This window comes from Osmerus mordax, chromosome 27 (genome assembly GCF_038355195.1).
Source record: "Osmerus mordax isolate fOsmMor3 chromosome 27, fOsmMor3.pri, whole genome shotgun sequence".
NCBI lineage: Eukaryota > Metazoa > Chordata > Actinopteri > Osmeriformes > Osmeridae > Osmerus > Osmerus mordax.
In genome coordinates, this window is record NC_090076.1 from 278,597 (window position 1) to 292,310 (window position 13,714).

The 13,714-nt window shown below is 48.8% G+C and overlaps 27 non-coding genes across 27 annotated transcripts; all 27 read right to left on the bottom strand.

The window, feature by feature from the left end:
- Positions 1 to 94: 94 nt before the first annotated feature.
- Positions 95 to 176, bottom strand: trnal-aag (transfer RNA leucine (anticodon AAG)). The gene has a single exon. It is a non-coding gene; the product is annotated as a tRNA-Leu (tRNA).
- Positions 177 to 733: 557 nt separating this feature from the next.
- trnal-aag (transfer RNA leucine (anticodon AAG)) lies at positions 734 to 815 on the bottom strand. Its single transcript has one exon. It is a non-coding gene; the product is annotated as a tRNA-Leu (tRNA).
- Positions 816 to 1,377: 562 nt separating this feature from the next.
- Positions 1,378 to 1,459, bottom strand: trnal-uag (transfer RNA leucine (anticodon UAG)). The gene has a single exon. It is a non-coding gene; the product is annotated as a tRNA-Leu (tRNA).
- A 787-nt stretch (positions 1,460 to 2,246) lies between these two features.
- On the bottom strand, positions 2,247 to 2,328 carry trnal-uag (transfer RNA leucine (anticodon UAG)). The gene has a single exon. It is a non-coding gene; the product is annotated as a tRNA-Leu (tRNA).
- A 126-nt stretch (positions 2,329 to 2,454) lies between these two features.
- On the bottom strand, positions 2,455 to 2,526 carry trnag-ucc (transfer RNA glycine (anticodon UCC)). The gene has a single exon. It is a non-coding gene; the product is annotated as a tRNA-Gly (tRNA).
- A 363-nt stretch (positions 2,527 to 2,889) lies between these two features.
- On the bottom strand, positions 2,890 to 2,971 carry trnal-aag (transfer RNA leucine (anticodon AAG)). The gene has a single exon. It is a non-coding gene; the product is annotated as a tRNA-Leu (tRNA).
- Positions 2,972 to 3,528: 557 nt separating this feature from the next.
- trnal-aag (transfer RNA leucine (anticodon AAG)) lies at positions 3,529 to 3,610 on the bottom strand. The gene has a single exon. It is a non-coding gene; the product is annotated as a tRNA-Leu (tRNA).
- A 127-nt stretch (positions 3,611 to 3,737) lies between these two features.
- Positions 3,738 to 3,809, bottom strand: trnar-ucg (transfer RNA arginine (anticodon UCG)). The gene has a single exon. It is a non-coding gene; the product is annotated as a tRNA-Arg (tRNA).
- A 358-nt stretch (positions 3,810 to 4,167) lies between these two features.
- trnal-aag (transfer RNA leucine (anticodon AAG)) lies at positions 4,168 to 4,249 on the bottom strand. The gene has a single exon. It is a non-coding gene; the product is annotated as a tRNA-Leu (tRNA).
- Positions 4,250 to 4,376: 127 nt separating this feature from the next.
- Positions 4,377 to 4,448, bottom strand: trnag-ucc (transfer RNA glycine (anticodon UCC)). Its single transcript has one exon. It is a non-coding gene; the product is annotated as a tRNA-Gly (tRNA).
- A 358-nt stretch (positions 4,449 to 4,806) lies between these two features.
- trnal-aag (transfer RNA leucine (anticodon AAG)) lies at positions 4,807 to 4,888 on the bottom strand. The gene has a single exon. It is a non-coding gene; the product is annotated as a tRNA-Leu (tRNA).
- Positions 4,889 to 5,445: 557 nt separating this feature from the next.
- On the bottom strand, positions 5,446 to 5,527 carry trnal-aag (transfer RNA leucine (anticodon AAG)). Its single transcript has one exon. It is a non-coding gene; the product is annotated as a tRNA-Leu (tRNA).
- Positions 5,528 to 6,309: 782 nt separating this feature from the next.
- trnal-aag (transfer RNA leucine (anticodon AAG)) lies at positions 6,310 to 6,391 on the bottom strand. Its single transcript has one exon. It is a non-coding gene; the product is annotated as a tRNA-Leu (tRNA).
- A 557-nt stretch (positions 6,392 to 6,948) lies between these two features.
- Positions 6,949 to 7,030, bottom strand: trnal-aag (transfer RNA leucine (anticodon AAG)). Its single transcript has one exon. It is a non-coding gene; the product is annotated as a tRNA-Leu (tRNA).
- A 352-nt stretch (positions 7,031 to 7,382) lies between these two features.
- Positions 7,383 to 7,454, bottom strand: trnag-ucc (transfer RNA glycine (anticodon UCC)). The gene has a single exon. It is a non-coding gene; the product is annotated as a tRNA-Gly (tRNA).
- A 358-nt stretch (positions 7,455 to 7,812) lies between these two features.
- On the bottom strand, positions 7,813 to 7,894 carry trnal-aag (transfer RNA leucine (anticodon AAG)). Its single transcript has one exon. It is a non-coding gene; the product is annotated as a tRNA-Leu (tRNA).
- A 557-nt stretch (positions 7,895 to 8,451) lies between these two features.
- trnal-aag (transfer RNA leucine (anticodon AAG)) lies at positions 8,452 to 8,533 on the bottom strand. Its single transcript has one exon. It is a non-coding gene; the product is annotated as a tRNA-Leu (tRNA).
- A 352-nt stretch (positions 8,534 to 8,885) lies between these two features.
- On the bottom strand, positions 8,886 to 8,957 carry trnag-ucc (transfer RNA glycine (anticodon UCC)). The gene has a single exon. It is a non-coding gene; the product is annotated as a tRNA-Gly (tRNA).
- Positions 8,958 to 9,315: 358 nt separating this feature from the next.
- On the bottom strand, positions 9,316 to 9,397 carry trnal-aag (transfer RNA leucine (anticodon AAG)). Its single transcript has one exon. It is a non-coding gene; the product is annotated as a tRNA-Leu (tRNA).
- Positions 9,398 to 9,954: 557 nt separating this feature from the next.
- On the bottom strand, positions 9,955 to 10,036 carry trnal-aag (transfer RNA leucine (anticodon AAG)). The gene has a single exon. It is a non-coding gene; the product is annotated as a tRNA-Leu (tRNA).
- Positions 10,037 to 10,598: 562 nt separating this feature from the next.
- On the bottom strand, positions 10,599 to 10,680 carry trnal-uag (transfer RNA leucine (anticodon UAG)). The gene has a single exon. It is a non-coding gene; the product is annotated as a tRNA-Leu (tRNA).
- A 787-nt stretch (positions 10,681 to 11,467) lies between these two features.
- On the bottom strand, positions 11,468 to 11,549 carry trnal-uag (transfer RNA leucine (anticodon UAG)). The gene has a single exon. It is a non-coding gene; the product is annotated as a tRNA-Leu (tRNA).
- A 126-nt stretch (positions 11,550 to 11,675) lies between these two features.
- trnag-ucc (transfer RNA glycine (anticodon UCC)) lies at positions 11,676 to 11,747 on the bottom strand. Its single transcript has one exon. It is a non-coding gene; the product is annotated as a tRNA-Gly (tRNA).
- Positions 11,748 to 12,110: 363 nt separating this feature from the next.
- Positions 12,111 to 12,192, bottom strand: trnal-aag (transfer RNA leucine (anticodon AAG)). Its single transcript has one exon. It is a non-coding gene; the product is annotated as a tRNA-Leu (tRNA).
- Positions 12,193 to 12,319: 127 nt separating this feature from the next.
- Positions 12,320 to 12,391, bottom strand: trnag-ucc (transfer RNA glycine (anticodon UCC)). The gene has a single exon. It is a non-coding gene; the product is annotated as a tRNA-Gly (tRNA).
- A 363-nt stretch (positions 12,392 to 12,754) lies between these two features.
- On the bottom strand, positions 12,755 to 12,836 carry trnal-uag (transfer RNA leucine (anticodon UAG)). The gene has a single exon. It is a non-coding gene; the product is annotated as a tRNA-Leu (tRNA).
- Positions 12,837 to 13,623: 787 nt separating this feature from the next.
- Positions 13,624 to 13,705, bottom strand: trnal-uag (transfer RNA leucine (anticodon UAG)). Its single transcript has one exon. It is a non-coding gene; the product is annotated as a tRNA-Leu (tRNA).
- Between the last annotated feature and the right edge of the window lie 9 nt (positions 13,706 to 13,714).

A 13,714-nucleotide genomic window follows, 5' to 3' on the forward strand; every position in this document is an offset into this window, starting at 1 on the left:
TCATATACAATCGCACATGTCGAGCCACAGTTCACTTTTTGAAACCCACTTACTGACTTCAAAGCAATGGGACGGCGTTAGAACCCTACAAAAGTGGCAGCGGTGGGATTTGAACCCACGCCTCCGGAGAGACTGGAGCCTTAATCCAGCGCCTTGGACCGCTCGGCCACGCTACCCAGTTGTCAAGTCGTTGCCCCCCGAGCTCTTCTCGAAGCTGATCGATCGTCCGGGAGCTCACGTGACTTTCTTAATGCCTGGAAGCTGTTGAACGTCACAAGATAAAACACATCTCTCTCAAGGTTCTGCATTGGCCGGGAATCGAACCCGGGTCAATGGCTTGGAAGGAAGCTATAATTGCCACTATCCCACCAATGCCCACAACTGCCTCCATGATCGCACAGCATTTCGAGGGACGGTTCACCTTTCCACACCACCTACTGACGTCCAACTAGTAAGAAATTGCCCTAAGCCTGGTTTATACTTCTGCGGAGTTTGGAACACGTGGCCTAATCGTGAAGCTATCGACCGTCACAAGAGACGAGATGCCTCTCCACGGTCTGTATTGGCTGGGGATTGAATCAACTTCAAGGAAAAAAGTTGCCACTGTAGTTGCCACTATAACTACGATGTCCCAAAAAATCATATACAATCGCACATGTCGAGCCACAGTTCACTTTTTGAAACCCACTTACTGACTTCAAAGCAATGGGACGGCGTTAGAACCCTACAAAAGTGGCAGCGGTGGGATTTGAACCCACGCCTCCGGAGAGACTGGAGCCTTAATCCAGCGCCTTGGACCGCTCGGCCACGCTACCCAGTTGTCAAGTCGTTGCCCCCCGAGCTCTTCTCGAAGCTGATCGATCGTCCAGGAGCTCACGTGACTTTCTTAATGCCTGGAAGCTGTTGAACGTCACAAGATAAAACACATCTCTCTCAAGGTTCTGCATTGGCCGGGAATCGAACCCGGGTCAACGGCTTGGAAGGAAGCTATAATTGCCACTATCCCACCAATGCCCACAACTGCCTCCATGATCGCACAGCATTTCGAGGGACGGTTCACCTTTCCACACCACCTACTGACGTCCAACTAGTAAGAAATTGCCCTAAGCCTGGTTTACACTTCTGCGGAGTTTGGAACACGTGGCCTAATTGTGATGTGTTCGACCGTCACAAGAGACGAGATACCTCTCCACGGTCTGTATTGGCTGGGGATTGAACCCCGTCAACTTCAAGGAAAAAAGTTGCCACTGTAGTTGCCACTATAACTACGATGCCCCAAAAAATCATATACAATCGCACGTGTCGAGCCACAGTTCACTTTTTCAAACCCACTTACTGACTTCAAAGCAATGGGACGTCGTTAGCACCCTACAAAATTGGCAGCAGTGGGATTTGAACCCACGCCTCAGGAGAGACTGGAGCCTAAATCCAACGCCTTGGACCGCTCGGCCACGCTACCACGTTGTCAGGTCTTACCCCCCCGGGCTCTTCCCGAAGCTGATCGATCGTCCAGGAGCTCACGTGACATTTTTAATGCCTGGAAGCGGTTGAACGTCACAAGATAAAACACATCTAACAATAGCCCTCCTAAATAGCTCTTAGAAATGAACTTTACGGCGCTTTATTTAACATTACCTCCATTCTTATTTATTATTTTGCTCATACTGGTACTATCTGTCCTTGAATTGTTTTTCTTTTTTGTCTTGTTGTTCTATTTGTGATGCTATAGCCTGCATGGAGAATACCAAATCAAATTCCTAGTATCTGTATACATGGCGAAATAAAGATGATTTGAATCTCTCTCAAGGTTCTGCATTGGCCAGGAATCGAACCCTGGTCATCTGCTTGGAAGGCAGCTATGCTTGCCGCTAAACCACCGATGCCCACAACAGCCCCTGTAATCGCACAGCATTTCGAGGGACGGTTCACCTTTCCACACCACCTACTGACGTCCAACTAGTAAGAAATTGCCCTAAGCCTGGTTTATACTTCTGCGGAGTTTGGAACACGTGGCCTAATCGTGATGCTATCGACCGTCACAAGAGACGAGATGCCTCTCCACGGTCTGTATTGGCTGGGGATTGAACCCCGTCAACTTCAAGGAAAAAAGTTGCCACTGTAGTTGCCACCATAAATACGATGCCCCAAAAAATCATATACTATCGCACATGTCGAGCCACAGTTCACTTTTTCAAACCCACTTACTGACTTCAAAGCAATGTGACGGCGTTAGCACCCTACAAAAGTGGCAGCGGTGGGATTTGAACCCACGCCTCCGGAGAGACTGGAGCCTAAATCCAGCGCCTTGGACCGCTCGGCCACGCTACCACGTTGTCAGATCTTAGCCCCCGGGCTCTTCCCAAATCTGATCGATCGTCGAGGAGCTCACGTGACATTCTTAATGCCTGGAAGCGGTTGAAAGTCACAAGATAAAACACATCTCTCTCAAGGTTCTGCATTGGCCGGGAATCGAACCCAGGTCAACTGCTTGGAAGGCAGCTATGCTTGCCACTATACCACCAATGCCCACAACAGCCTCCATGATCACACAGCATTTCGAGGGACGGTTCACCTTTCCACACCACCTACTGACGTCCAACTAGTAAGAAATTGCCCTAAGCCTGGTTTACACTTCTGCGGAGTTTGGAATACGTGGCCTAATTGTGATGTGTTCGACCGTCACAAGAGACGAGATACCTCTCCACGGTCTGTATTGGCTGGGGATTGAACCCTGTCAACTTCAAGGAAAAAAGTTGCCACTGTAGTTGCCACTATAACTACGATGCCCCAAAAAATCATATAGAATCGCACATGTCGAGCCACAGTTCACTTTTTCAAACCCACTTACTGACTTCAAAGCAATGGGACGGCGTTAGCACCCTACAAAAGTGGCAGTGGTGGGATTTGAACCCACGCCTCCGGAGAGACTGGAGCCTTAATCCAGCGCCTTGGACCGCTCGGCCACTCTACCCAGTTGTCAAGTCGTTGCCCCCCGAGCTCTTCTCGAAGCTGATCGATCGTCCGGGAGCTCACGTGACTTTCTTAATGCCTGGAAGCTGTTGAACGTCACAAGATAAAACACATCTCTCTCAAGGTTCTGCATTGGCCGGGAATCGAACCCGGGTCAATGGCTTGGAAGGAAGCTATAATTGCCACTATCCCACCAATGCCCACAACTGCCTCCATGATCGCACAGCATTTCGAGGGACGGTTCACCTTTCCACACCACCTACTGACGTCCAACTAGTAAGAAATTGCCCTAAGCCTGGTTTATACTTCTGCGGAGTTTGGAACACGTGGCCTAATCGTGAAGCTATCGACCGTCACAAGAGACGAGATGCCTCTCCACGGTCTGTATTGGCTGGGGATTGAATCAACTTCAAGGAAAAAAGTTGCCACTGTAGTTGCCACTATAACTACGATGTCCCAAAAAATCATATACAATCGCACATGTCGAGCCACAGTTCACTTTTTGAAACCCACTTACTGACTTCAAAGCAATGGGACGGCGTTAGAACCCTACAAAAGTGGCAGCGGTGGGATTTGAACCCACGCCTCCGGAGAGACTGGAGCCTTAATCCAGCGCCTTGGACCGCTCGGCCACGCTACCCAGTTGTCAAGTCGTTGCCCCCCGAGCTCTTCTCGAAGCTGATCGATCGTCCGGGAGCTCACGTGACTTTCTTAATGCCTGGAAGCTGTTGAACGTCACAAGATAAAACACATCTCTCTCAAGGTTCTGCATTGGCCGGGAATCGAACCCGGGTCAACTGCTTCGAAGGCAGCTATGCTTGCCACTATACCACCAATGCCCACAACCGCCTCCATGATCGCACAGAATTTCGAGGGACGGTTCACCTTTCCACACCACCTACTGACGTCCAACTAGTAAGAAATTGCCCTAAGCCTGGTTTATACTTCTGCGGAGTTTGGAACACGTGGCCTAATTGTGATGTGTTCGACCATCACAAGAGACGAGATGCCTCTCCACGGTCTGTATTGGCTGGGGATTGAATCAACTTCAAGGAAAAAAGTTGCCACTGTAGTTGCCACTATAACTACGATGTCCCAAAAAATCATATACAATCGCACATGTCGAGCCACAGTTCACTTTTTGAAACCCACTTACTGACTTCAAAGCAATGGGACGGCGTTAGAACCCTACAAAAGTGGCAGCGGTGGGATTTGAACCCACGCCTCCGGAGAGACTGGAGCCTTAATCCAGCACCTTGGACCGCTCGGCCACGCTACCCAGTTGTCAAGTCGTTGCCCCCCGAGCTCTTCTCGAAGCTGATCGATCGTCCGGGAGCTCACGTGACTTTCTTAATGCCTGGAAGCTGTTGAACGTCACAAGATAAAACACATCTCTCTCAAGGTTCTGCATTGGCCGGGAATCGAACCCGGGTCAACTGCTTGGAAGGCAGCTATGCTTGCCCCTATACCACCAATGCCCACAACAGCCACCATGATCGCACAGCATTTCGAGGGACGGTTCACCTTTCCACACCACCTACTGACGTCCAACTAGTAAGAAATTGCCCTAAGCCTGGTTTATACTTCTGCGGAGTTTGGAAAACGTGGCCTAATTGTGATGGGTTCGACCATCACAAGAGACGAGATGCCTCTCCACGGTCTGTATTGGCTGGGGATTGAATCAACTTCAAGGAAAAAAGTTGCCACTGTAGTTGCCACTATAACTACGATGTCCCAAAAAATCATATACAATCGCACATGTCGAGCCACAGTTCACTTTTTGAAACCCACTTACTGACTTCAAAGCAATGGGACGGCGTTAGAACCCTACAAAAGTGGCAGCGGTGGGATTTGAACCCACGCCTCCGGAGAGACTGGAGCCTTAATCCAGCACCTTGGACCGCTCGGCCACGCTACCCAGTTGTCAAGCCGTTGCCCCCCGAGCTCTTCTCGAAGCTGATCGATCGTCCGGGAGCTCACGTGACTTTCTTAATGCCTGGAAGCTGTTGAACGTCACAAGATAAAACACATCTCTCTCAAGGTTCTGCATTGGCCGGGAATCGAACCCGGGTCAATGGCTTGGAAGGATGCTATAATTGCCACTATCCCACCAATGCCCACAACTGCCTCCATGATCGCACAGCATTTCGAGGGACGGTTCACCTTTCCACACCACCTACTGACGTCCAACTAGTAAGAAATTGCCCTAAGCCTGGTTTATACTTCTGCGGAGTTTGGAACACGTGGCCTAATCGTGAAGCTATCGACCGTCACAAGAGACGAGATGCCTCTCCACGGTCTGTATTGGCTGGGGATTGAATCAACTTCTAGGAAAAAAGTTGCCACTGTAGTTGCCACTATAACTACGATGTCCCAAAAAATCATATACAATCGCACATGTCGAGCCACAGTTCACTTTTTCAAACCCACTTACTGACTTCAAAGCAATGGTACGGCGTTAGCACCCTACAAAAGTGGCAACGGTGGGATTTGAACCCACGCCTCCGGAGAGACTGGAGCCTTAATCCAGCGCCTTGGACTGCTCGGCCACGCTACCCAGTTGTCAGGACATTGCCCCCCGAGCTCTTCTCGAAGCTGATCGATCGTCCAGGAGCTCACGTGACATTCTTAATGCCTGGAAGCGGTTGAACGTCACAAGATAAAACATATTTAACAATAGCCCTCCTAAATAACTCTTACACATGAACTTTACGGCACTTTATTTAACATTACCTCCATTCTTATTTATTATTTTGCTCATACTGGTACTATCTGTCCGTGTATTGTTTTTCTTTTTTGTCTTGTTGTTCTATTTGTGATGCTATAGCCTGCATGGAGAATACCAAATCAAATTCCTAGTATCTGTATACATGGCGAAATAAAGTTGATTTGAATCTCTCTCAAGGTTCTGCATTGGCCGGGAATCGAACCCAGGTCAACTGCTTGGAAGGAAGCTATGCTTGCCACTATACCACCAATGCCCACAACAGCCGCCATGATCGCACAGCATTTCGAGGGACGGTTCACCTTTCCACACCACCTACTGACGTCCAACTAGTAAGAAATTGCCCTAAGCCTGGTTTATACTTCTGCGGAGTTTGGAACACGTGGCCTAATCGTGAAGCTATCGACCGTCACAAGAGACGAGATGCCTCTCCACGGTCTGTATTGGCTGGGGATTGAATCAACTTCAAGGAAAAAAGTTGCCACTGTAGTTGCCACTATAACTACGATGTCCCAAAAAATCATATACAATCGCACATGTCGAGCCACAGTTCACTTTTTGAAACCCACTTACTGACTTCAAAGCAATGGGACGGCGTTAGAACCCTACAAAAGTGGCAGCGGTGGGATTTGAACCCACGCCTCCGGAGAGACTGGAGCCTTAATCCAGCGCCTTGGACCGCTCGGCCACGCTACCCAGTTGTCAAGTCGTTGCCCCCCGAGCTCTTCTCGAAGCTGATCGATCGTCCGGGAGCTCACGTGACTTTCTTAATGCCTGGAAGCTGTTGAACGTCACAAGATAAAACACATCTCTCTCAAGGTTCTGCATTGGCCGGGAATCGAACCCGGGTCAATGGCTTGGAAGGAAGCTATAATTGCCACTATCCCACCAATGCCCACAACTGCCTCCATGATCGCACAGCATTTCGAGGGACGGTTCACCTTTCCACACCACCTACTGACGTCCAACTAGTAAGAAATTGCCCTAAGCCTGGTTTATACTTCTGCGGAGTTTGGAACACGTGGCCTAATCGTGAAGCTATCGACCGTCACAAGAGACGAGATGCCTCTCCACGGTCTGTATTGGCTGGGGATTGAATCAACTTCTAGGAAAAAAGTTGCCACTGTAGTTGCCACTATAACTACGATGTCCCAAAAAATCATATACAATCGCACATGTCGAGCCACAGTTCACTTTTTCAAACCCACTTACTGACTTCAAAGCAATGGTACGGCGTTAGCACCCTACAAAAGTGGCAACGGTGGGATTTGAACCCACGCCTCCGGAGAGACTGGAGCCTTAATCCAGCGCCTTGGACTGCTCGGCCACGCTACCCAGTTGTCAGGACATTGCCCCCCGAGCTCTTCTCGAAGCTGATCGATCGTCCAGGAGCTCACGTGACATTCTTAATGCCTGGAAGCGGTTGAACGTCACAAGATAAAACATATTTAACAATAGCCCTCCTAAATAACTCTTACACATGAACTTTACGGCACTTTATTTAACATTACCTCCATTCTTATTTATTATTTTGCTCATACTGGTACTATCTGTCCGTGTATTGTTTTTCTTTTTTGTCTTGTTGTTCTATTTGTGATGCTATAGCCTGCATGGAGAATACCAAATCAAATTCCTAGTATCTGTATACATGGCGAAATAAAGTTGATTTGAATCTCTCTCAAGGTTCTGCATTGGCCGGGAATCGAACCCGGGTCAACTGCTTGGAAGGCAGCTATGCTTGCCACTATACCACCAATGCCCACAACAGCCACCATGATCGCACAGCATTTCAAGGGACGGTTCACCTTTCCACACCACCTACTGACGTCCAACTAGTAAGAAATTGCCCTAAGCCTGGTTTATACTTCTGCGGAGTTTGGAAAACGTGGCCTAATTGTGATGTGTTCGACCATCACAAGAGACGAGATGCCTCTCCACGGTCTGTATTGGCTGGGGATTGAATCAACTTCAAGGAAAAAAGTTGCCACTGTAGTTGCCACTATAACTACGATGTCCCAAAAAATCATATACAATCGCACATGTCGAGCCACAGTTCACTTTTTGAAACCCACTTACTGACTTCAAAGCAATGGGACGGCGTTAGAACCCTACAAAAGTGGCAGCGGTGGGATTTGAACCCACGCCTCCGGAGAGACTGGAGCCTTAATCCAGCGCCTTGGACCGCTCGGCCACGCTACCCAGTTGTCAAGTCGTTGCCCCCCGAGCTCTTCTCGAAGCTGATCGATCGTCCGGGAGCTCACGTGACTTTCTTAATGCCTGGAAGCTGTTGAACGTCACAAGATAAAACACATCTCTCTCAAGGTTCTGCATTGGCCGGGAATCAAACCCGGGTCAATGGCTTGGAAGGAAGCTATAATTGCCACTATCCCACCAATGCCCACAACTGCCTCCATGATCGCACAGCATTTCGAGGGACGGTTCACCTTTCCACACCACCTACTGACGTCCAACTAGTAAGAAATTGCCCTAAGCCTGGTTTATACTTCTGCGGAGTTTGGAACACGTGGCCTAATCGTGAAGCTATCGACCGTCACAAGAGACGAGATGCCTCTCCACGGTCTGTATTGGCTGGGGATTGAATCAACTTCTAGGAAAAAAGTTGCCACTGTAGTTGCCACTATAACTACGATGTCCCAAAAAATCATATACAATCGCACATGTCGAGCCACAGTTCACTTTTTCAAACCCACTTACTGACTTCAAAGCAATGGTACGGCGTTAGCACCCTACAAAAGTGGCAACGGTGGGATTTGAACCCACGCCTCCGGAGAGACTGGAGCCTTAATCCAGCGCCTTGGACTGCTCGGCCACGCTACCCAGTTGTCAGGACATTGCCCCCCGAGCTCTTCTCGAAGCTGATCGATCGTCCAGGAGCTCACGTGACATTCTTAATGCCTGGAAGCGGTTGAACGTCACAAGATAAAACATATTTAACAATAGCCCTCCTAAATAACTCTTACACATGAACTTTACGGCACTTTATTTAACATTACCTCCATTCTTATTTATTATTTTGCTCATACTGGTACTATCTGTCCGTGTATTGTTTTTCTTTTTTGTCTTGTTGTTCTATTTGTGATGCTATAGCCTGCATGGAGAATACCAAATCAAATTCCTAGTATCTGTATACATGGCGAAATAAAGTTGATTTGAATCTCTCTCAAGGTTCTGCATTGGCCGGGAATCGAACCCGGGTCAACTGCTTGGAAGGCAGCTATGCTTGCCACTATACCACCAATGCCCACAACAGCCGCCATGATCGCACAGCATTTCGAGGGACGGTTCACCTTTCCACACCACCTACTGACGTCCAACTAGTAAGAAATTGCCCTAAGCCTGGTTTATACTTCTGCGGAGTTTGGAAAACGTGGCCTAATTGTGATGTGTTCGACCATCACAAGAGACGAGATGCCTCTCCACGGTCTGTATTGGCTGGGGATTGAATCAACTTCAAGGAAAAAAGTTGCCACTGTAGTTGCCACTATAACTACGATGTCCCAAAAAATCATATACAATCGCACATGTCGAGCCACAGTTCACTTTTTGAAACCCACTTACTGACTTCAAAGCAATGGGACGGCGTTAGAACCCTACAAAAGTGGCAGCGGTGGGATTTGAACCCACGCCTCCGGAGAGACTGGAGCCTTAATCCAGCGCCTTGGACCGCTCGGCCACGCTACCCAGTTGTCAAGTCGTTGCCCCCCGAGCTCTTCTCGAAGCTGATCGATCGTCCGGGAGCTCACGTGACTTTCTTAATGCCTGGAAGCTGTTGAACGTCACAAGATAAAACACATCTCTCTCAAGGTTCTGCATTGGCCGGGAATCGAACCCGGGTCAATGGCTTGGAAGGAAGCTATAATTGCCACTATCCCACCAATGCCCACAACTGCCTCCATGATCGCACAGCATTTCGAGGGACGGTTCACCTTTCCACACCACCTACTGACGTCCAACTAGTAAGAAATTGCCCTAAGCCTGGTTTATACTTCTGCGGAGTTTGGAACACGTGGCCTAATCGTGAAGCTATCGACCGTCACAAGAGACGAGATGCCTCTCCACGGTCTGTATTGGCTGGGGATTGAATCAACTTCAAGGAAAAAAGTTGCCACTGTAGTTGCCACTATAACTACGATGTCCCAAAAAATCATATACAATCGCACATGTCGAGCCACAGTTCACTTTTTGAAACCCACTTACTGACTTCAAAGCAATGGGACGGCGTTAGAACCCTACAAAAGTGGCAGCGGTGGGATTTGAACCCACGCCTCCGGAGAGACTGGAGCCTTAATCCAGCGCCTTGGACCGCTCGGCCACGCTACCCAGTTGTCAAGTCGTTGCCCCCCGAGCTCTTCTCGAAGCTGATCGATCGTCCAGGAGCTCACGTGACTTTCTTAATGCCTGGAAGCTGTTGAACGTCACAAGATAAAACACATCTCTCTCAAGGTTCTGCATTGGCCGGGAATCGAACCCGGGTCAACGGCTTGGAAGGAAGCTATAATTGCCACTATCCCACCAATGCCCACAACTGCCTCCATGATCGCACAGCATTTCGAGGGACGGTTCACCTTTCCACACCACCTACTGACGTCCAACTAGTAAGAAATTGCCCTAAGCCTGGTTTACACTTCTGCGGAGTTTGGAACACGTGGCCTAATTGTGATGTGTTCGACCGTCACAAGAGACGAGATACCTCTCCACGGTCTGTATTGGCTGGGGATTGAACCCCGTCAACTTCAAGGAAAAAAGTTGCCACTGTAGTTGCCACTATAACTACGATGCCCCAAAAAATCATATACAATCGCACGTGTCGAGCCACAGTTCACTTTTTCAAACCCACTTACTGACTTCAAAGCAATGGGACGTCGTTAGCACCCTACAAAATTGGCAGCGGTGGGATTTGAACCCACGCCTCAGGAGAGACTGGAGCCTAAATCCAACGCCTTGGACCGCTCGGCCACGCTACCACGTTGTCAGGTCTTACCCCCCCGGGCTCTTCCCGAAGCTGATCGATCGTCCAGGAGCTCACGTGACATTTTTAATGCCTGGAAGCGGTTGAACGTCACAAGATAAAACACATCTAACAATAGCCCTCCTAAATAGCTCTTAGAAATGAACTTTACGGCGCTTTATTTAACATTACCTCCATTCTTATTTATTATTTTGCTCATACTGGTACTATCTGTCCTTGAATTGTTTTTCTTTTTTGTCTTGTTGTTCTATTTGTGATGCTATAGCCTGCATGGAGAATACCAAATCAAATTCCTAGTATCTGTATACATGGCGAAATAAAGATGATTTGAATCTCTCTCAAGGTTCTGCATTGGCCAGGAATCGAACCCTGGTCATCTGCTTGGAAGGCAGCTATGCTTGCCGCTAAACCACCGATGCCCACAACAGCCCCTGTAATCGCACAGCATTTCGAGGGACGGTTCACCTTTCCACACCACCTACTGACGTCCAACTAGTAAGAAATTGCCCTAAGCCTGGTTTATACTTCTGCGGAGTTTGGAACACGTGGCCTAATCGTGATGCTATCGACCGTCACAAGAGACGAGATGCCTCTCCACGGTCTGTATTGGCTGGGGATTGAACCCCGTCAACTTCAAGGAAAAAAGTTGCCACTGTAGTTGCCACCATAAATACGATGCCCCAAAAAATCATATACTATCGCACATGTCGAGCCACAGTTCACTTTTTCAAACCCACTTACTGACTTCAAAGCAATGTGACGGCGTTAGCACCCTACAAAAGTGGCAGCGGTGGGATTTGAACCCACGCCTCCGGAGAGACTGGAGCCTAAATCCAGCGCCTTGGACCGCTCGGCCACGCTACCACGTTGTCAGATCTTAGCCCCCGGGCTCTTCCCAAATCTGATCGATCGTCGAGGAGCTCACGTGACATTCTTAATGCCTGGAAGCGGTTGAAAGTCACAAGATAAAACACATCTCTCTCAAGGTTCTGCATTGGCCGGGAATCGAACCCAGGTCAACTGCTTGGAAGGCAGCTATGCTTGCCACTATACCACCAATGCCCACAACAGCCTCCATGATCACACAGCATTTCGAGGGACGGTTCACCTTTCCACACCACCTACTGACGTCCAACTAGTAAGAAATTGCCCTAAGCCTGGTTTACACTTCTGCGGAGTTTGGAATACGTGGCCTAATTGTGATGTGTTCGACCGTCACAAGAGACGAGATACCTCTCCACGGTCTGTATTGGCTGGGGATTGAACCCTGTCAACTTCAAGGAAAAAAGTTGCCACTGTAGTTGCCACTATAACTACGATGCCCCAAAAAATCATATAGAATCGCACATGTCGAGCCACAGTTCACTTTTTCAAACCCACTTACTGACTTCAAAGCAATGGGACGGCGTTAGCACCCTACAAAAGTGGCAGTGGTGGGATTTGAACCCACGCCTCCGGAGAGACTGGAGCCTTAATCCAGCGCCTTGGACCGCTCGGCCACTCTACCCAGTTGTCAGGTCTTTGCCTCCCGAGCTCTTCTCGAAGCTGATCGATGGTCCGGGAGCTCACATGACATTCTTAATGCCTGGAAGCGGTTGAAAGTCACAAGATAAAACACATCTCTCTCAAGGTTCTGCATTGTCCGGGAATCGAACCCGGGTCAACTGCTTGGAAGGCAGCTATGCTTGCCACTATACCACCAATGCCCACAACCGCCTCCATGATCGCAAAATATTTCGAGGGACGGTTCACCTTTCCACACCACCTACTGACGTCCAACTAGTAAGAAATCGCCCTAAGCCTGGTTTACACTTCTGCGGAGTTTGGAACACGTGGCCTAATTGTGATGTGTTCGACCGTCACAAGAGACGAGATACCTCTCCACGGTCTGTATTGGCTGGGGATTGAACCCCGTCAACTTCAAGGAAAAAAGTTGCCACTGTAGTTGCCACTATAACTACGATGCCCCAAAAAATCATATACAATCGCACATGTCGAGCCACAGTTCACTTTTTCAAACCCACTTACTGACTTCAAAGCAATGGGACGTCGTTAGCACCCTACAAAAGTGGCAGCGGTGGGATTTGAACCCACGCCTCAGGAGAGACTGGAGCCTAAATCCAGCGCCTTGGACCGCTCGGCCACGCTACCACGTTGTCAGGTCTTACCCCCCCGGGCTCTTCCCGAAGCTGATCGATCGTCCAGGAGCTCACGTGACATTCTTAATGCCTGGAAGCGGTTGAACGTCACAAGATAAAACACATCTAACAATAGCCCTCCTAAATAGCTCTTAGAAATGAACTTTACGGCGCTTTATTTAACATTACCTCCATTCTTATTTATTATTTTGCTCACACTGGTACTATCTGTCCTTGAATTGTTTTTCTTTTTTGTCTTGTTGTTCTATTTGTGATGCTATAGCCTGCATGGAGAATACCAAATCAAATTCCTAGTATCTGTATACATGGCGAAATAAAGATGATTTGAATCTCTCTCAAGGTTCTGCATTGGCCAGGAATCGAACCCTGGTCATCTGCTTGGAAGGCAGCTATGCTTGCCGCTAAACCACCGATGCCCACAACAGCCCCTGTAATCGCACAGCATTTCGAGGGACGGTTCACCTTTCCACACCACCTACTGACGTCCAACTAGTAAGAAATTGCCCTAAGCCTGGTTTATACTTCTGCGGAGTTTGGAACACGTGGCCTAATCGTGATGCTATCGACCGTCACAAGAGACGAGATGCCTCTCCACGGTCTGTATTGGCTGGGGATTGAACCCCGTCAACTTCAAGGAAAAAAGTTGCCACTGTAGTTGCCACCATAAATACGATGCCCCAAAAAATCATATACTATCGCACATGTCGAGCCACAGTTCACTTTTTCAAACCCACTTACTGACTTCAAAGCAATGTGACGGCGTTAGCACCCTACAAAAGTGGCAGCGGTGGGATTTGAACCCACGCCTCCGGAGAGACTGGAGCCTAAATCCAGCGCCTTGGACCGCTCGGCCACGCTACCACGTTGTCA